The sequence below is a fragment of the Phascolarctos cinereus genome, unplaced genomic scaffold, assembly GCF_003287225.1.
Source record: "Phascolarctos cinereus isolate Bilbo 61053 unplaced genomic scaffold, phaCin_HiC Scaffold_1;HRSCAF=81, whole genome shotgun sequence".
NCBI lineage: Eukaryota > Metazoa > Chordata > Mammalia > Diprotodontia > Phascolarctidae > Phascolarctos > Phascolarctos cinereus.
The window spans coordinates 139,868,707-139,886,189 of NW_027555514.1; the positions used below are offsets into that span (position 1 = coordinate 139,868,707).

At 36.5% G+C, this 17,483-nt stretch overlaps 1 protein-coding gene across 19 annotated transcripts in view; it reads left to right on the top strand.

The window, feature by feature from the left end:
• The window catches only part of NRCAM (neuronal cell adhesion molecule), a 314,411-nt gene that overhangs the window by 78,637 nt on the left and 218,291 nt on the right, over positions 1–17,483 (top strand). For all 19 annotated transcript variants that reach the window (XM_078154286.1, XM_078154292.1, XM_078154297.1 and 16 more), the window contains exon 2: positions 1,679–1,818. The gene's annotated coding sequence lies outside the window, so the exon portion shown is untranslated. The remainder of the gene's footprint in view (positions 1–1,678; positions 1,819–17,483) is intronic.

The window sequence follows — 17,483 nt, forward strand, 5'->3', positions numbered from 1 at the left end:
TTGTTTAATTAAAATACATTAAATATTTGTAATTTAGATCTTATTGTATTTAATAGAGCAGCTATTCTAAGAACAGAAACAATTTGCATAATTTAAATCTAATGAAGCAACAAATTGGAAAAGGAACATTGCTCTAAGATGACTAAAATCAGTTAGCAAAAATGGTTTATTAATTTTTCCCTGTATAATTTGTAAACGATGTTCATAGATTTCAATCAGACATTTAAACTTGAATGTTATAAAGGAATGAGTCTCATTGATCCATGCCTTCAGTTATGAGCATAACCTCAAAATTAACATAGTTACCACCTCTAAATATATAAATATATTAAAACTTCATTACTCAGACACTACTTGAAGTTTGAAGGAATTTAGATCATTTTCATTTTAACAGAATTTCTAGGGACCCACCCAAGTTTTTCATAAAAAAAAAAAGTTCATGCAAAGTTAGAAACCAGCAATATATGATAAGAAAATTCTGAAAAGAATCAGGGAAAATAAAGGAAGTTTAAATTTACATTGTGAGGTAAATGAAGACTTTCTCTAGTTCCTGCTGCACTTGCCTATTGCTAGTCCACATTATGATTCATTCATCTGACATTTAGGCCCTGTACACTTATCCCATAAATAGACAGAGGACATCAAAGAAAATGCTAGCACATAGAGAAAATGCTAACTTCATAAACTTAGTTTAGTAATCTTAAATAGTATTGTCAGAGATTTTTGAAAAACTAGTTACATTTTCATTCATGCTGTTCGAAATAGTCTTATATTTATTAGAATGCATCTGTGACTTAGTAAGTACAATATCTTGAAGATAACTTGATTTTTTTGTGGGGAAGGGGAAAGTGATTTGACTTGGCATCATTATTCCAAACAGTCTTTATACTGAGCTGTAGGTGCAATAACCCTGGAACCCATAGATTTTATTAACATAAGAAGTCTCTACTCTCAGATTGTTTTTGTATAATTTGCCTCTTACTCATAAGCATGGATTGGAAGGAAAAAAGCTCTAGTTGTGGGTTCTGATTAGTTGGATTCCATCTAATTGAGATTTCATTGCATTTCTTTTATTTTTTACTTTGGGCTTCTCACAATGGTTTGTTTAGAGCCGTCTTTCTTCCCAGGTGCCTTGAATTTCTTCCCTTTTGCTTCAAAGCTCTCTCTAAATCCTCCCCACCACTTTAAAAAAAATTTCCAGATTCCTTTTAACACTGGACTTGGTCTTATAATTAGTTATTCATGGCTTAATTCGTATTTGGCGTTTTAGGTTGTAAATGACTCCCTACAATGACCTTTGTTATTTATGTGATTGTCAAGTGTGTTTTATTCCTGTAAAGTATTATAACTAGAATTAGATCAATTTTTTTCTTTATCTTCTTGATGTCTCTCTCTGGAGAATTGTACATTATTATTAGGGGTAGTTCATTCATTCCTGTCCTATATTTCATTGGGACTTGAGTTTTTTTTTTTTTTTCTGTTGCCTGTGTTTCCTTTGAAATGTTCACAGTTTCCTTAATGCAATAATAGCATGTAATTAACTCATGGAATTTGATAGTCACCCAAATCTCTTTTTATTCAGGTTTATTGGGGAAGTAGAATAGAATCTTTATTGTGTTAACCAACGAACAGCCAAAAAATTAACTTCTAAATCTATTCTATATGTCTTCTTTCATAGGAATCTGTATTAAAATACTGTTCCCAGGAGGCAATTTTTGCTGAAGATCCCTCCTTGGGGCGGGTCTGTCTGAGAAAACTTCACAGAGTCAGCAGAAAGTGAATCCCCTGTGTGTCCTTTGCCCTGTATGCTGTCTCTAAGTAAGTAAGGACAGGATTTTCTCTCTATCCAGAAAAGAGGGAAATGGTTAATTTTGTTTGCTTTCTTAAGCCCAACTATGTACTCTAGAAAAGTACCTAATAGCCTAGTACTTTTTTTCCATTGCAGCTATCCCTGGGACTTAGTTTCTTTTGGTCCTCTGTATCAGATTTTAAGAAGGGAATCATTTGGCTCTTTTGATGCCCTTGCTTTTACAAAGCTTGAAGGTTGGATTCCTGACCTAATGAAGTCTTAGACAGAAAAATATTAATCTTCGTATATTTTTCCCAGTACAAGGAAAAATTGTTTTTATATTCTATCAGACATTTGTAACCCAAACTTCGGAGCACCTGTATGCTTTCCAAATTATTTTTTACCCCTGTGCTTCTGTTGATTATCATAGATGATTACTTGGGGACAGGAAGATGAATTCAAATGACACCTCAGATATTTCCTAGTTTTGTGACCCTGGGCAAGTCACTTAACCTTTCTTAGCTTCATTTTCTTCAACTGAAAAAATGGTGATGATAGTAATAGGATATACCCTCCTGGGCTGATATAAGGATCAAATGAGTTATCAAATAAGTGCTTTACAAATCTTAAAATACAACATAGTTCATTGTTGTTAAAGTTGTCATTAATACTGAATGATCCCTGTTTTTGCTTTTTAGATCAATCTATCTTTTCACTAAAATGAAAATTTGTTAACCTTCACTTTATATGACTTTGTGTTTACTTATATGCCATTGTATTTGCATTTTCCTCTGACTATATTGTTTGTTTTGTTGTTTTGTTGTTAATATTTTGTTTTCTTGGAATTATTTTTTGTTTGTTTTTCTTTTTTCTTTTTTTCTTTTTTGACTAGGCAATGGGGTTAAGTGACTTGCCCAGGGTCACACAGCTAGTAAGTATTATGTGTCTAAGGTCAGATTTGAACACAGGTCCTCCTGAATCCAGGGCCGGTGCTCTATCCATTGAGCCCCCTAACTGCCCCCTTTTCTTGGCATTATTGATTAGATTTCCCCCACAAGGGACATTTTAGTGATTTCCTCAAGTTTTTCAGTAAAATTTATTTGAAGCCACTATCAAAGATGGACTCTGAATGTTAGTAGAATATTCCTAAATCAGTTCCAGGTTTCTTATCAACACAAAATACTAATAGAAATCAGTTAGGGAGGGCAACTTTTGCTTAACAAAACTATAATTTCTTTATATGTAACTGTTCTCCATCACTTCCTCTTTCTCCTCCCTTTGTCTCATGTTTATCAAAAAATCAAATGGATATTTCTCATAGATATTTTAGGATAAAACCAAGCTCCATCACCTTGGCTTTTTTTTTTTGCAAATGCCCAGTGTGTTGTGGAATTCCCTGTTTGATACCATCTATTCAAGTTAGTTTTTGGAAAATATATATTATAGTGAAAAACTTCATGGATAAAAATTCAGAATTCAAAAACCCTCAGGAGGAATTATCAAAGTAGCATTGTTCAGCTTTGAAATCTGTACTTTGATTAAAATGTACTTAAGAAGTTTAATGGATCCAGTAGTTACTACCTATATAAACCTGGGCCAAGTTACTTATACTCTATGGCCCTGCTTTAGCCTCACCTATAAAATGAGAACACCTTGGGAATCTGTCCAGCTTCCTTTTTGGAGGCAGGAAATTGCTTTCTTGTTTCCCATGACAGACATAGGCAAAGACAACATAGGCAAAGGCTACATGAAAATAATGACCAATATAGTTCTCTTGAGCCTGATTAATTTCATTTATATTTCAGTTGAACTAAATAATTTCTAAGATCCTTTGCACCTATAAATCCAGGATCAATGCTTTTACATCAACCTGGCACTCTTTACTTCTCTATTCCACTATGACCTTAGAAGTAATTTAGTCTAATTCCTCTCCTTTTAGAAAAGTTAACAGGAGAGAGGAGTGAACAGAGCTGCCTACTCACACAACTAATCATAAGGCATACAGGGCTGGAAATCAAACTACCCAAATTTGATCCCTCTGTCTTCACACTATATCCATTTTTTTCTCATTAAAAACCTTTGATTTGACCTCAAAAATCTGAAAAGCAGGATGTTGAACTAAAACATTTTCAATTTTGCTGTAAGGGAATGTGTTGCTGGTTCCTCCAAGACTTCTCTATTCAGTTCTGACAAGGAAAAATAAAACACACCTTTTAGCGGGTTTTTTGGTTTGAACGTAGGTTTATTTTGACTCTCTTATCTTTAAGCACAACTTTGCCGACTCTGCCATCAAATGGATGGATTGTCATAGCATTTAAACTTCCATACCTAGATTTCCATTTAAAATTGTATTCGTTAAATATCTTAGCTAAAAAAAACCTTTCAAGCTGAATATTTGTTTTATTTATAATTTAAATAACTATGAATTTTAAATGTGTAGAAATTAAATCTATGAAAATTCTGAATTTCACTTAGAATTGATTTAGATTTAACAAGCTGTGGGTTATTCTGTTAATATTGAATTGTTCTTTGTAATTCATAGAATGGTATATAAAATCAGAGGGCTATAAATTATCAGGGTGGTGGTATCTCTCTTCCCTCTTTGTCTCTCTCTGACTCTCTCTCTTTCTCTCTATCTCTGTCTCACTCTCTCTCTCCACTATCTGTCTCCCTCTCCCTCTCTCCTATCTTTTCCTCTCTCTCTCTGTCTCTCCCTATCTTCTATCTCTATCTCTCTCCCTCCTTTCTCTCCTTTCCTTTCTCCCCTCTTTCTTCCTCTCTCTCTTGTCTCTAACTGACTCTTTTCTCTCTGTCTTTTTCATACACATATATATACACACAAACACACAGATTCTCATTCTCTAAAAGTAGCCTATATCAAAAAGAATTCCTTTCTGTCTTACTTCAGAGATATAGGGAAGCTATTTTCTTTTCTCATGTCAATATGAGGACTATTTTATAAAAGCCTGAGAAACACTTATTTAGCGCTATTCCCTTAATCATAAATATTTATGAGGAAGGGATCTGAGATGTTATATGAATTGTGAGTCCAACTTGCCCTTCATATCATGCAATACTTTAGCACTTAGCACAGTGGTTGGCACATAGTAGACACTTAATAAATGTATACTGACTAATTAACTGACTAAGTTCCTCTGTGACAATGCTGCATGCTCTCTGCATAGCAGGCTAGCTCAGGAAGAGAGTGCAAACAGGCATTCCCCCTGTGATGTTTAAAAAGTTTGAGAGACATAATTTCTGGGTTATTAGTTATTTTGTCAATAATGCTAGAATTTTAATAAAATAGGTCAGTGGCATTCTCTAATGCCAAGGCCCTTATGGCAGTGGGCTCAAGGCTTTTATGGCCTTGGAGAAGTGGGTGCTCCAGTGGGTTGCAATCAAGTCTCATTGGTTAATAATTCATGAGAGAGGGGCAGCTGGATGGTGCAGTGGATAGAGCACTGGCCCTGGAGTCAGAAGGACCTGAGTTCAAATCTGACCTCAGACACTTACTAGCTAACTGTGAGACCCTGGGCAAGTCACTTAATCCCCATTGCCTCCAAAACAAACAAACAATTAATGAGAGGTAGACTTTATAAAAAGAAATGAGCTCTCTCCAATGAAAGGCTGAGAATGATATCACTTCATTCTTAGAGAGAGAGAATATCCCTTTAACCAGACCACCCCTAGTCTTGGGCAGTCTAGACAAAGGATCTACCTCCACCCAAGCTTGATTGAGTGGAATTCACCTTAGATTAGAGATTCCTAGTAAGATTGGATGGTGTCTGACCAAGATAGAGGAAAGTTGATTCAATGTCCTTCAAGAGACTGAACACTGAAATGAGGACTATAGAAAAAAGGGAAACTCTGGATCTCTCCAAATCATTGGTTATTAATCATCATTTCTCTCAACCCAAAGGTGAGTTTTCAGGGTGACATTTTTGAGCTGGCAGTATTCCAACATTCTTGAATCCTATTTAAAGCTAGATATGTGTTATCTTGTGCCCTTCCTTAGCTCTGGATGGGAAATGCTGAGCAAGGGCTGTGGTTGCAAAATAAATTCTAGACGTAGAGGTCATCTTATACTTGGTATCAGCACTTTGCAGTACTTTTTTTCATGTGTGCGAGAGTGAAAGCAGATTTTTAATCAGATAATTTCAAGTTAATTATTAGCAGTAAGAATGTATTAGACATTTGGTTTTTCATTGTTTATTCATTTTGTTGTCATTGTTTGGAGACTGACAAAGAATTATTCTGATTTCAGGTTTATGTTGTAGCTTCATTAGCTCTTTTGACCCCTAGCTACTGCTTTAATGTTATTGTTCATATTGAAATGGAAATGGTGACTGTGAATTTATTTATGCATTACTTAATAGAATAGCAAAACAGTATAATATGAATTAATGACTTTTTCACAATTTCTCTGTAATATTAGCTGGAAATTCTGTTTCCCCTCAGGGTCTTACTTCAGATTTATATCCTAATAAGCTTCTCATGCTGGTCTTGGACTTTCTAGCTTACATTTTCAAAGCTTATACATAATGCATAAACAGATAACTGCTAAATAATCTAAATCTCATGGCTTTAAAATATCTTTTGATGGTTCTTATTATAACACAAAGAAATTAATCCTGATTGAAGTTTGTCCACAGTAGATATAAAATCTTCCTGAAACATCATGTTCAAAAGTAGTTAGAGCATAGTGCTTTGCTTTTTAGGCAAGGAACAGGCAAATTCAAAATCTCTTCAGTGGGGTTAGCAAAAAAAGACCAATGAGGAAAAGATAAAGGAACAAGTAGTTATAGAGCACCAGAAATAAATCACTAACTTAGTTATACACCCATTTTAAAACTGTAAAATTCCCTTATCAGAGAGCTTACAGATTTTTGACAACAGAAAACAAAAACTTCAGATGTGACAATGTCTGTTTTCCTTTCAATTGTAATAGTTACCCATTTCATGAATCAAAGTAGAGATGGTTCACCAATATGTGAGGATATATACTAATAGGCTCTTCATGTCAGTCTTAAGTTTTTTATCTGATCTATTTTATAAAGCTTATGTTATTTTCCTTTGTATTTGTCTTAGTCTTTTTTTTTAGGTACAGAGGCTTAGTTTAAACCAATAAATTTCATCTTCCAATTTTAAGTCTAACATAACCATCAGAAAAACTTTACCTTGACAGCATAGCAGTGAAATGTACACTTATGCCCATTAGCATTTTAAAATCTTAATCTATTTGAACTTTGCATATGATAGTTTCAAATATTCATTATTTTATCAATATGAATACCAATTTCAGCAATAATGATTTCAACTTCTTCATTCCCTAATAGATGATCTCGATGAGATGCTATAGCCAAAATTTTATTACCTGATAACCTGTCTTCTCTAGAGCATAAAGTAGAAGGGAGTAATTTAGGATGAGGCTAGAATATTAGGACAAGGGCTTTAAATACCAGGCAGAGAGGTCTGATTTTTACTTAGGAGGCAATAGAGAGCCAACTTAAATTATTAAGCAGAGGAATGAAATGGTTATAACTAAGAAAGGTTATTCTGGCAGTGGAAAGAAGGATGAATTGGAGTAGGAGGCAAAAGAGTACAAGTGAAAAGACCTCTAAGAAGGCCATTGATGATTTTCCTGTGGGGTAATAATAAGGGACTTATACTGAGATAGTGGGAGTGTGAATAGGGAAGAGAGACCAGATACAAAGAGGTTGTCAAGACGTTGTCTTTGACAAGGACTGGTAACTAATTGAATATGAGAAGGAGAGAGAGAGGGAAGAATCAAAGGTAAGCTTATGAACATGAAAGTCTATGTGGATATTGTTTGTTCTTCATTTCTGAAAAGGACCAATGACACCATAGGGTGATGTCTTAACTTGCATGTGAGTTGGATTTAAGTGAGGCGAAGTTGCACAAAGTCGTCAGCCTCACTGTTTTCCAGAGTCATGGAAGTCCAGTGGCAAGACAAAAGTCAGGATAACTGGCAATGACCTGGGGTGACCATAGCATCTTTGATGTCTGACCAAGCTCTAAGTGCTCCACAGCACCTGCTTCAGCTGCCTTCATGGCCACTGGAACAAATTGTTCTCATCTACCCATTCATTCCACTGGGGGAAGTTTTCTCATGCTTGGGGTAGACATCCCCTTATTCACTGATGGGCTTGAGGCCTATTGGTTAACCCTCAACCTGGTTTAGCCATCTGCTGAAACAGTTTACAGGGGTGTGGCAGCTGTGCATACTATAGCTTCTTAGAGCCACAGGTGAGAGTTGGGTGACTAGTTGGACACCAAAGGTGGATGAGCAACCTTGGAAAGGGCTTGGCAGCCCTCACACCAGAGCTGCTAGTCCCCCCTGAATACCTCATATATCCTTAATGCTTATGAATATAAAAGTCTGTGTAAGCAGTACCAAAGACATAAACAGTGAAGTCAGAAGAAGAGCAGGGTTAGTGGTGAATACCCTGTACTTGATTTTAGACAAGTTGAGTTTGAGATGATGGTGTAGGTTGAGTTATCCTGTAGATAGTTGGAGATGTAGATATGAAATTCCTAAGATAGTTTCTCTCTGGAAATCATTTGCATATAGTAGTGCTAATTAAAGCCACGGATGTGAATAAGATTGCTATGGGAGGAAATATATACATATATATATATATACACACACACACATATATACATACACACACATACATATATACACACATGTATGTATTATGTATGTATGTATGTATAAAGAGTCAAGGAGAGACCTGGGGGACAGACAGCCACATTAAGGGGTCACGAAGAGAAGGAGCTAGCCAAGGAAAGAGAGAAGCAGCAGTCAGAGAAATTGAAGGAGAACCAGGAGAATATGATATTTCTACCACACTAATTGACTGCTAGGAGGTGTATTGGATAGAGTAACTGAGCCCGGAGCCAGGAAGAACTAAGTTCCAACGTGGCCGCTGACACATCTTAGAGAGTTTCTTGGGTAACTGAAAAGTTGTGTGACTTGATCAGGGCCATACAAATCAGTATGTATGTGTTAGAAGTGGGGTCTGATTCTCTTCTTGACTCCAAGGTCAGCTCTCTCATCTACTGTACAATCCTGCCTTTGTACTATTCCAATAAAAAAAAAATCAAGTGTAGTTCCATAGAAATTATAGCTGTGTAAATGGCCATAAAGAAGACAGCCGTTTTCTCTGCATAGCTATGAAGGAAAGGTAGTATAACTCTGGACTTCCCTGAATAGAGTTTAGTGGTTGTACTTGTGAATTGGCGTTAAGAGGAAAATGCATAGGGACTTTTGTTCTCTCCTATCCCCCCCCACTTCTGTAGTTTTATTTTGCAATTTCTATTAATACCGATGAAAAGTGGCATCCTCTGCTTCCAAAGTTATTTTGGGTAACTTCATAAATAAACTTTCTCTTGCAGAAAACCCCCAAGTTACCCCCTCCAAGCCTTTAAGAGACCTTGCGAATTCATAATTACACTGCTTCCATGCCCACTCTTGGGAGCCTCTGATGCTTTACCGAAAGGCGCAGGAAGCTCCCACTCCCATTTAAGAGCTGGCTTTCTGAGTTGGCTGGGCAGGCAGCTACTCTTTTTGTATTGTGGTCTGTTTCTTGCCTGGTGTAGCAGAAGATTTTCTTCTTGTTCTCTGGTCTTTGTTTGGCTTCCTTATGGTAGCCAAAAAGGGCCCCTTGGCTATTTGCTCCTGGCCTAGAGTGTATGAAGATAGAATCAATTGACAGCCACATGTGAGCCTCTGGCACTCTACTGCCAGGTGGTGGCAACTCTTTAGTCTGAGTGCTTAAGAATTTTGCTGAAGGGGATGTTAGCTTTTAAGCATATTCAAGATTCTGAAAGGAATTGCTTTTATTTAAGTAAACCAAAGGCATTTATTTCCTCTGAACAATTCACAATCTTCAACCTACCTGGTAAAATACAATTAGACTAATCTGAAAATTAGTTTGGACCCAATGACTTAGGATTTGAAAGCAATTCTGAAGAAAAGAAACAAAGCTGTGGTCAGTAATCACTGTATAGCCTGCCTATTTAGTTTCCTGACCTCAATTCTTTTTCATTCTAGAATTTATTCTCCATGTGGCCGCCAAAGTGATTTCCTAAAGTAGAAGTCTGACCATGTCACCCCCACTTTCCACCTCCACTACCCAGTAAATTCCATCGGTTCCCTTTTCTAGGATCAAATATAAATGCCTCTATTTGTACTTTAAATCTCTTTACAACCTGGCCTCTTCCTACTTTTGCACATGCTTTATCCTCTCCAGATGCCCTGGTCTTCTCTCTTTCTCTCTCTCTCCCCCCCCAACCCTTTCATTTCCTCACACATAATAAACTCTTAATAAATGCTTATATATTAAAAACAAAAAGAAGGTCTTCTATTTCTAAGCTTTTGCACTGGCATCTCAGACTCCCTGTTTTTCTTCAGGACTTGGCTCATGTCACCTTCTAAATTAAGTCTTTCCTTACTTTTTAGATAGTAATATACTCCCTTCTAAAATGACTTTGTATTCATTCTGTATGTCACACACATATACATATATATGTATTATATAAATACTTTTTATCCTCCCCCGAAATCCCCTTAGAATGCAAGCTCTTTAAGGACAGTGAATATTTCGTTTATGTCTTTGTATCACCCATGCTTAGCACTGTATCTGGCATATAGTAAATACTTAATAAATGCTTGTTGATTGATTGTTTAATGATACATATTGTGTATTGCATTAGTACTGAACATTTTTTTAAAGTGACTGATTCTTAATGACATTACACATCTTCTCCCTGAAACAAGGGTACACCTTTAATAGTAGTGCTCTTTTTGTGGGTAAGACCATAAGGCTGTGAGTCATGGAACATCACAGTCTCTGGAGAATTCAAGTTGTGGGTTGCCTGAAGGGCAATGCAGTGGTCATAAGTAGGCTGGAATACATTACAAATGAAGACTAGCCCTAGAGTGAATTGGCATAAAGAGCTTCATAAGGGTTAAGCTTGATAAAAACAACAACAACAACAACAACAAAAGATGGGCTGGTCACATGGTGAAAGCAAGGGATAACCATTGGACAGTCCTGGATGCTCTATTGTTACCTACATCTAAATGGCATGATTGAATTGATTGTTTGGGTCTCCTGTGAGCAATTTATAGGAAGGCATTGGCAGTAGTCTCAGAGGATAAAAGGGCTTAGGTTGTGATTTGTGCTGTTAGAGTGCCAATGTTGATGAGATCGTGGAGTTATTGAAATAAGAGAGTGTTACATAGAATCACAAAAAGAGATGTTAGAGATTATCTAATCTAATCCCTACCTTAAGAAAAATCTCCTCTATAACAGTCCTCAAAAGCAGTCTTCAAAGTCTGCTTGAAAATATCCTTTAAGAGGGATTGTTTTTGTTTTTGTTTGTTTTTTTAGGCAATTGGGGTTAAGTGACTTGCGCAGGGTCACACAGCTAGTAAGCGTCAAGTGTCTGGTTTGAGGTCAGATTTGAATTCAGGTTTTCCTGACTTCAGGGCCAGTACTCTATCAACTGCAGGAGCTAGCTGCCCCAATAATCCCTTCTGTTTTAAGTAATTCTAAGTAGTTAGGGGATTTTTTTCATAAGGAAAAGAAAAGTCTGGTCACTTAAAATTTCTACCTTTTGCTACTAGCTCTGTTTTCCAGGGTAAAATTATATTATTCCTCTTCCATGTGATGGCCCTTCACATTCCCACTCTCGGGTCCCATCTTCCTGATTGTTGACTATCTTTCCCAGCCACTATTTCAGGAAAGCTCCAGTTCTGCCTTACTTTGCTTCTGATTCTCCAGCTAGTTTCTCCATAGCCTTGCTAGCTATTTTGTCCTTTTTGGGTAATTGTTCATTACCCTCCCCTTCCCTATACCACCACCCCAAATCCCAGATCCAGAACCAGGAACCAAAACCAAATCACCTCTGCTGTTATATCTGCATAGGTTGTGTCATCTATTCCCCTATGGTCCCATTCACCATTCCCGTATAGTTTAGGAACAAAATGTCCCTCCCTGACCACCACTCTCCTTGTCTGTGGTCTCCTCCATTAGCATGTGAGCTATTTGAAGGCAGAGGCTGTCTTTGCTTCTTGTATTTTATATTCTCTTCACTTAGCACAGTACTTGGCACATTTTATGAGCTTAATAAATGCTTTTTCATTAACTTATACTTAAAGAAATCAATTATATAGAGTCTTCTTTTCTACAGGTTAAAAATCTCCAACTGTGTATGACATGATCTCTAGTCCCCACAATAGCCTAATCACTCTCTTTTGAACATACTACAGTTTATATCTTTCCTGAAATCTAGTATCCAAAGCTGAAAACAAGACTCTAAATGTTGTCATATCAGGGCAGATAGCCAAATGACCCTGCCTTCCCCTATTAAGGATGCAGTGTCATTCTTACTGTAGTGGAGGTTTCTATTAGCTTGTTTACCTGCCTTGTCACACAATTGACTCATTTTCAGCTTGCAATCCAGCAAGACCCTCAGATCATTTCCTCATGAACTATTGTATAGGAATGCCTCCCTCATCCCATGCTTATGCAATTGATTCTCTGCCCTTCCAAATGTAATATTTTATACTTGCCCTTTTAAAATTTCATCTTATTAGGTTTAACTATTCTAGCCTAACGAAATATTTCTGGGTCATTGTTGTCAATGCATATTAATTATCTCTCCCAGCTTTATGTTATCTGAAAATTTGACAAGCATGCTATCAAAAAAAATTTGACCAGCACAAGGCTAAGGACAGATCCCACTACAGACCTTTCCTCAAGTTGACATTGATTTATTAAATAACTAACTCTTTGGGTTCATTCATTCAACTAGTTCTAAATGCATCTAATTGTACTATCTCTCATCCAGATTATTACAGCAGTCTCCTAATTGGTATCCCCATTTCTTGGCTCTGTTCTCCATTATATCTTTCACATCCTTGCTGAAATGTTATTACTAAGGTGATGGTCTCCATCATGTCATTTTCCAATCAAGAAGGTTTAATGGCTTCCTATTGTCTCTAGGATAACATACAAATTCCTATTTGGAATTTAAGGCCCTTTATTACAGCCCATCTTTCCAGGATGATTATACTTTATTTCTCCCTCACACTTTACATTCCGGCCAAACTGGCTGCTTGTAATTCCTTGTACAAGGAAGACTTTAAATTGCAATCTTTTTTTTTCTCTCTTTTTTTTTGCTGAAGACTGTCCTTCATGCCTGGAATGTTCTTCTTCCTTGCCACCAATTCTTGAAACCTTTAGCTCCCTTCAAAGCTCATCTCATGTGCCATTTCCTAACAGTGTTTTCCTGTTTCCCCTAGTTTTTAGTACCTACTCCACTCCACCCCTGAAATTACTTTGTATTTATTTTTATGTAACTAAAATATGTAGATAATATTGGATTATTGAATGGATACTATATAAAATGAATGTGCACAAATGAGTTTATAAATTAGGTGTTTTCATAATTAGCTTTTTATGAACACAAAATTACTCTGATAATTAGAAGTAATTGGAATTGGGATTATAGCTCTTGAAAATTCTGTTCCTTATTAAAACAAATTAAATTATAAGCATATGATAAATTAAGTAATAAAAGAAGTTATAATAATATGCTTTGGTGAGGCTTATATCTCATACCTTTTACTTTTGGGGTGGAGATTTTAAAATGTCTTCATCAAGGAAATAACCTATAGACTGTATTCAGTCATTTTTAACATAGTTTTATTTTCTTAAAATTATGAAAACTATACTCATGGTTGGTATTAGGCTGTCTCCATTTCACTAAGGTCCCTTTCTTAGGTGAATTATGTACAGTGCTCCGAGTAGGTTTCAGTAATTGTTCCCATCAAACTGTTCTGAGTTTTCTGTGAACTTCATTGACAGGTTTTACCAAAGATCATCTGTTTAGTAGGTTGTGGATTCTTAAGAAACTCCTGAGTCTTTTATGTGCTATTGTGATCACTTAGGAGTGAATCTCCCAGAATTAAATTTCCACTTGTGGTCTTGGGCCAGGCTCCTTTTACTGGAGAGTCTATTCAGTGATAGTGTTTGTCAGTTCAGCTGTCTCTTGGCAGTGCAGTGAATTTAAAGCCATGGAAACATGTGAAGAAATCTAATTTTCAGTAAGACTGAGGGTACCTTAGCAACAGTTAAATGAAACATGTTTGGTCATAAAGGTCTTCTGTGGAGGAGAGGATGGATATTACACATAGACACATATGTACATGTATGGTTGGATAGATAAACGAGAGATGTTTTGATCTCAACTTGGGACTTCATCAATGTAGGGGGATGTTCAATGTGCCACAGCTCATTGTTTCTCTTCAGCTGCTTTCCAAGAGACATTTCTGGTCCAAAACCACATAGTAGGATATCAGGCTGGATTGCATTGGGAATTGGCGTGCTGCTTTCAGTGGTCCCAAAACGCTCACTGTTTCAAAAGCCCATCTCTTTAACAATAATATTCTTCTACTGATGATTTGTAGTGGACATAGAACATCAATATATTGAAATAATTAAATCAAAATTGACTTAAAGGGCCATGGCAAGATGGGTAGTGAATAAGCAGGCTGCAGCATCTTACCAGCGATGGCTTGCATGGGAGTAGTGGTATTTAAAAAAAAGCAGTATTTAAAGGTATGTATGAACAAAAAAGGAGACTGACCAGCCATGTAGTTAGGATGAAACAACAGGTTGACCGAGTGACATATACGTAAAATACTAAGAAAACAAGAAAAGACCTCAGTGGAGGATTCATGGGAAATATTGGGTATCAATGGTATATAATATGTAAAGGCATAAAGGGGTAGCTTTCTGTATCAGCTCAGGAAAAGGATAAAACCACAGACCCACTTAAGTATCTCTAGGGAATATTGGACCCAAATGAGTCCCTTTTACTTATCCACCTTGGTTAGCCTAATTAAGGACTCTAAGTTGTGGACTGAAGCTTGAATATTTAATAGACCCTCTAGATACTAAGTGCAATTAGAATGTCTCCAGGGTTTATCTCTGAAAGGAAATTCTTTGATAAAAAGTAAACAAATATAACAATTAAACTTCAAACGTGATTGCTTCCTAGTATACCATTTCTGAGAGCTTGTGTGTCTTTACCTCTTGAGCCACCTCTTGAGGTAACTCAGGAGGGGATACAAGCCCTGAAAGGGCCCCTTTGTTTATGATTCTTATCATATTTATGATTATGATTTTTACATTTCATTCTTTATTTGGTTTCATCATTCATTCGTCCAGTAGTATTATTAAGCATTTGCTATGTGCTGAACACTGTGCTAGTTGCTGAAGATAAAAGTAAAAAGTAAAACTGTCTGTCCCTGTGCTCAAGTTCATATTCCTTTGAGGATGAGGGAAAGGAATCAATAAATAATCTAAAAAGGCCATTTCTTACAATAGGACAGGAAAAACATGATGAAGACCTGAAGTAGGGTAATAAATAGATCCTTTAAAAATATGTTGAAATGAAGCAGCTAGGTGGCACAGTGGATAGAGCACTGGCCCTGAAGTCAGGAGGACCTGAGTTCCAATTTGGCCTCAGACCAAATTCTTGACACTTACTAGCTGTGTGACCCTGGGCAAGTCACTTAACTCCAATTGCCTAAAAAAAATGTTGAAATGAGTTGATATATGTATTATATGCCCACGTAGACTTTGAGGGGAAATAAAAGGACAGATGTGGAGTTAAACACTGCAAGACTTGATAAATGGCTGGCTGTGGGGGTTTGGGGAGAGTGAAGCATAGAAAGTGATAACTTCGTAGTTGCAAACCTGGATGTGATGCCCACACTCAGAACTACGGAGAACTTAAAACATGTTGACAAAAAAAGATGAACTTTTGTTTCATGGAAAAGTTTGGGGTCACTAAAAGAATTGTTTAATTTCTCTAAGGCCATCCAGTCCAACCTCCTGCTCGTGATCAGTTCTGGTCAATATCTATTCAAGATATCTAACTAGACATAGGTATATTGCTAATGTTTATGTAGTGTTTTAAGATTCACAAAGCATTTATATGTGCTATTTTATTTGATTTTTACATCAGCTATGAAGTTATTACCTTTTATGCTTCACTGTTCCCAAACCCCAGAGCCATCCATTTGCCAAGTCTTGTTCTAGTCAGCTCCAACCTATTATTCTCCATCTTTGGTCTGCTCCTATAAACTCTTTTCCCAACACCTACTCTAACTCTTTGGATTTTATTATCCTGTAATATGGCATAGGATCCTGTTTACTGCATAAAGTCATGACTTACCTCACATCCTCTTTTCTAAGGAGAATTATTTTTTTCAGATCATATTAATTGCCAGTCAGACCTATTTCTCCCTAAATCCCTGTTCTTCAAACACCTATATTGTATTCAAAGGTTTCAGCTTTCTGTCAACTACTCTCCACTAAGGTATCCATTGATGCAAATTTAAGCCAGGGACCCCTCCCAACTTTGGAATGTTTACATTTTAGTAGGGGATTCTTGAAAACTGAAGAGCCTTTCTTACCAGAGGCCTTGATAGGATCACACATACACTCGAACACACTATCTTGTATGAATATAGGTTCATAACTCATTTATAACTCAAATTTGGCTTTCATGAAATATGAGTGTGGTTTATAATCATTGTTTTATTTGACTATGTATGTGCATGTGTAGTGAAATATATATGTATGTATATGTGTGTATCTGTATCTACTATTCACATATACACATTTTAATGATTTCCTCAATATAGGGAGTTCCTGGTGAGGAATTTTCTTTACCAGTGCAGATTGGCAGCTTGTCTACAACTTACAGTCTTAGATGGTTGCTTGGGTACACTGAGAAGTTAAGTGACTGGCCCAAACACACCTAGTATATGTCAGAGGCAAGATTTGAACCTTGGTGTTCCTGATTCTCTACCCACTACATCAGACTGTCTGGCTGTGTATGTGTACAGATACATATACAAATATACATCTTTATAGTGAGAGTTCCATTTTAGTATCATAGCTCATATTCAGGAGAAATCTATGTTAGGAGAAGCCTATATTATCACCTGTATGTGATATGTGTATGTATGCATGTGTGCAAATGTATATACACATAAATATGTGTTTCTGTGTATGTATGTGTGTGCATGTATACATATATCAACTCATTTCAACATATTTTTAAAGGATCTATTATGTGCAAAAAAGATTTATATTGAGATTTCTCAGCGTCCTTCAAATCTTAGAATATTGATGACCTCTACTTGTAAGTCAGTCTCTTATGGTGACAATAAATGAGTTAAAAGAGGTAGCAAGTGGGCAAGCCTTCTCTGGAAGCCAGAATTTAAGGCAGGGTTTTTAAACATATCATTGCAGATTTGAAAAACAAGGTTGTGATTGAAAGGATTTAAAAATGCAGTTTTGTGAAATGTGTTCTATTGCTTCACTTTCCAGAGATCTTCACCCTCAGGGTTATCATATGAATGTGCTCATCCTGTTGAGACCTTCAGACTTTGTCCTAAGGCAACCAGCTTTCCACAACCAAGGCATCTGGCATATTGATATGCCCTAGAGTCACTATTGTGTTGATTTTACTAATAGGGTAAACAAACCTCTTTTGACAGGCAGAAGTGACATAGAAAGTGCAGGGGATGCAGTTGAAGCAGGAGGGAGCAGAGCGCTGGATGTAATACAGTAATTGAACATGA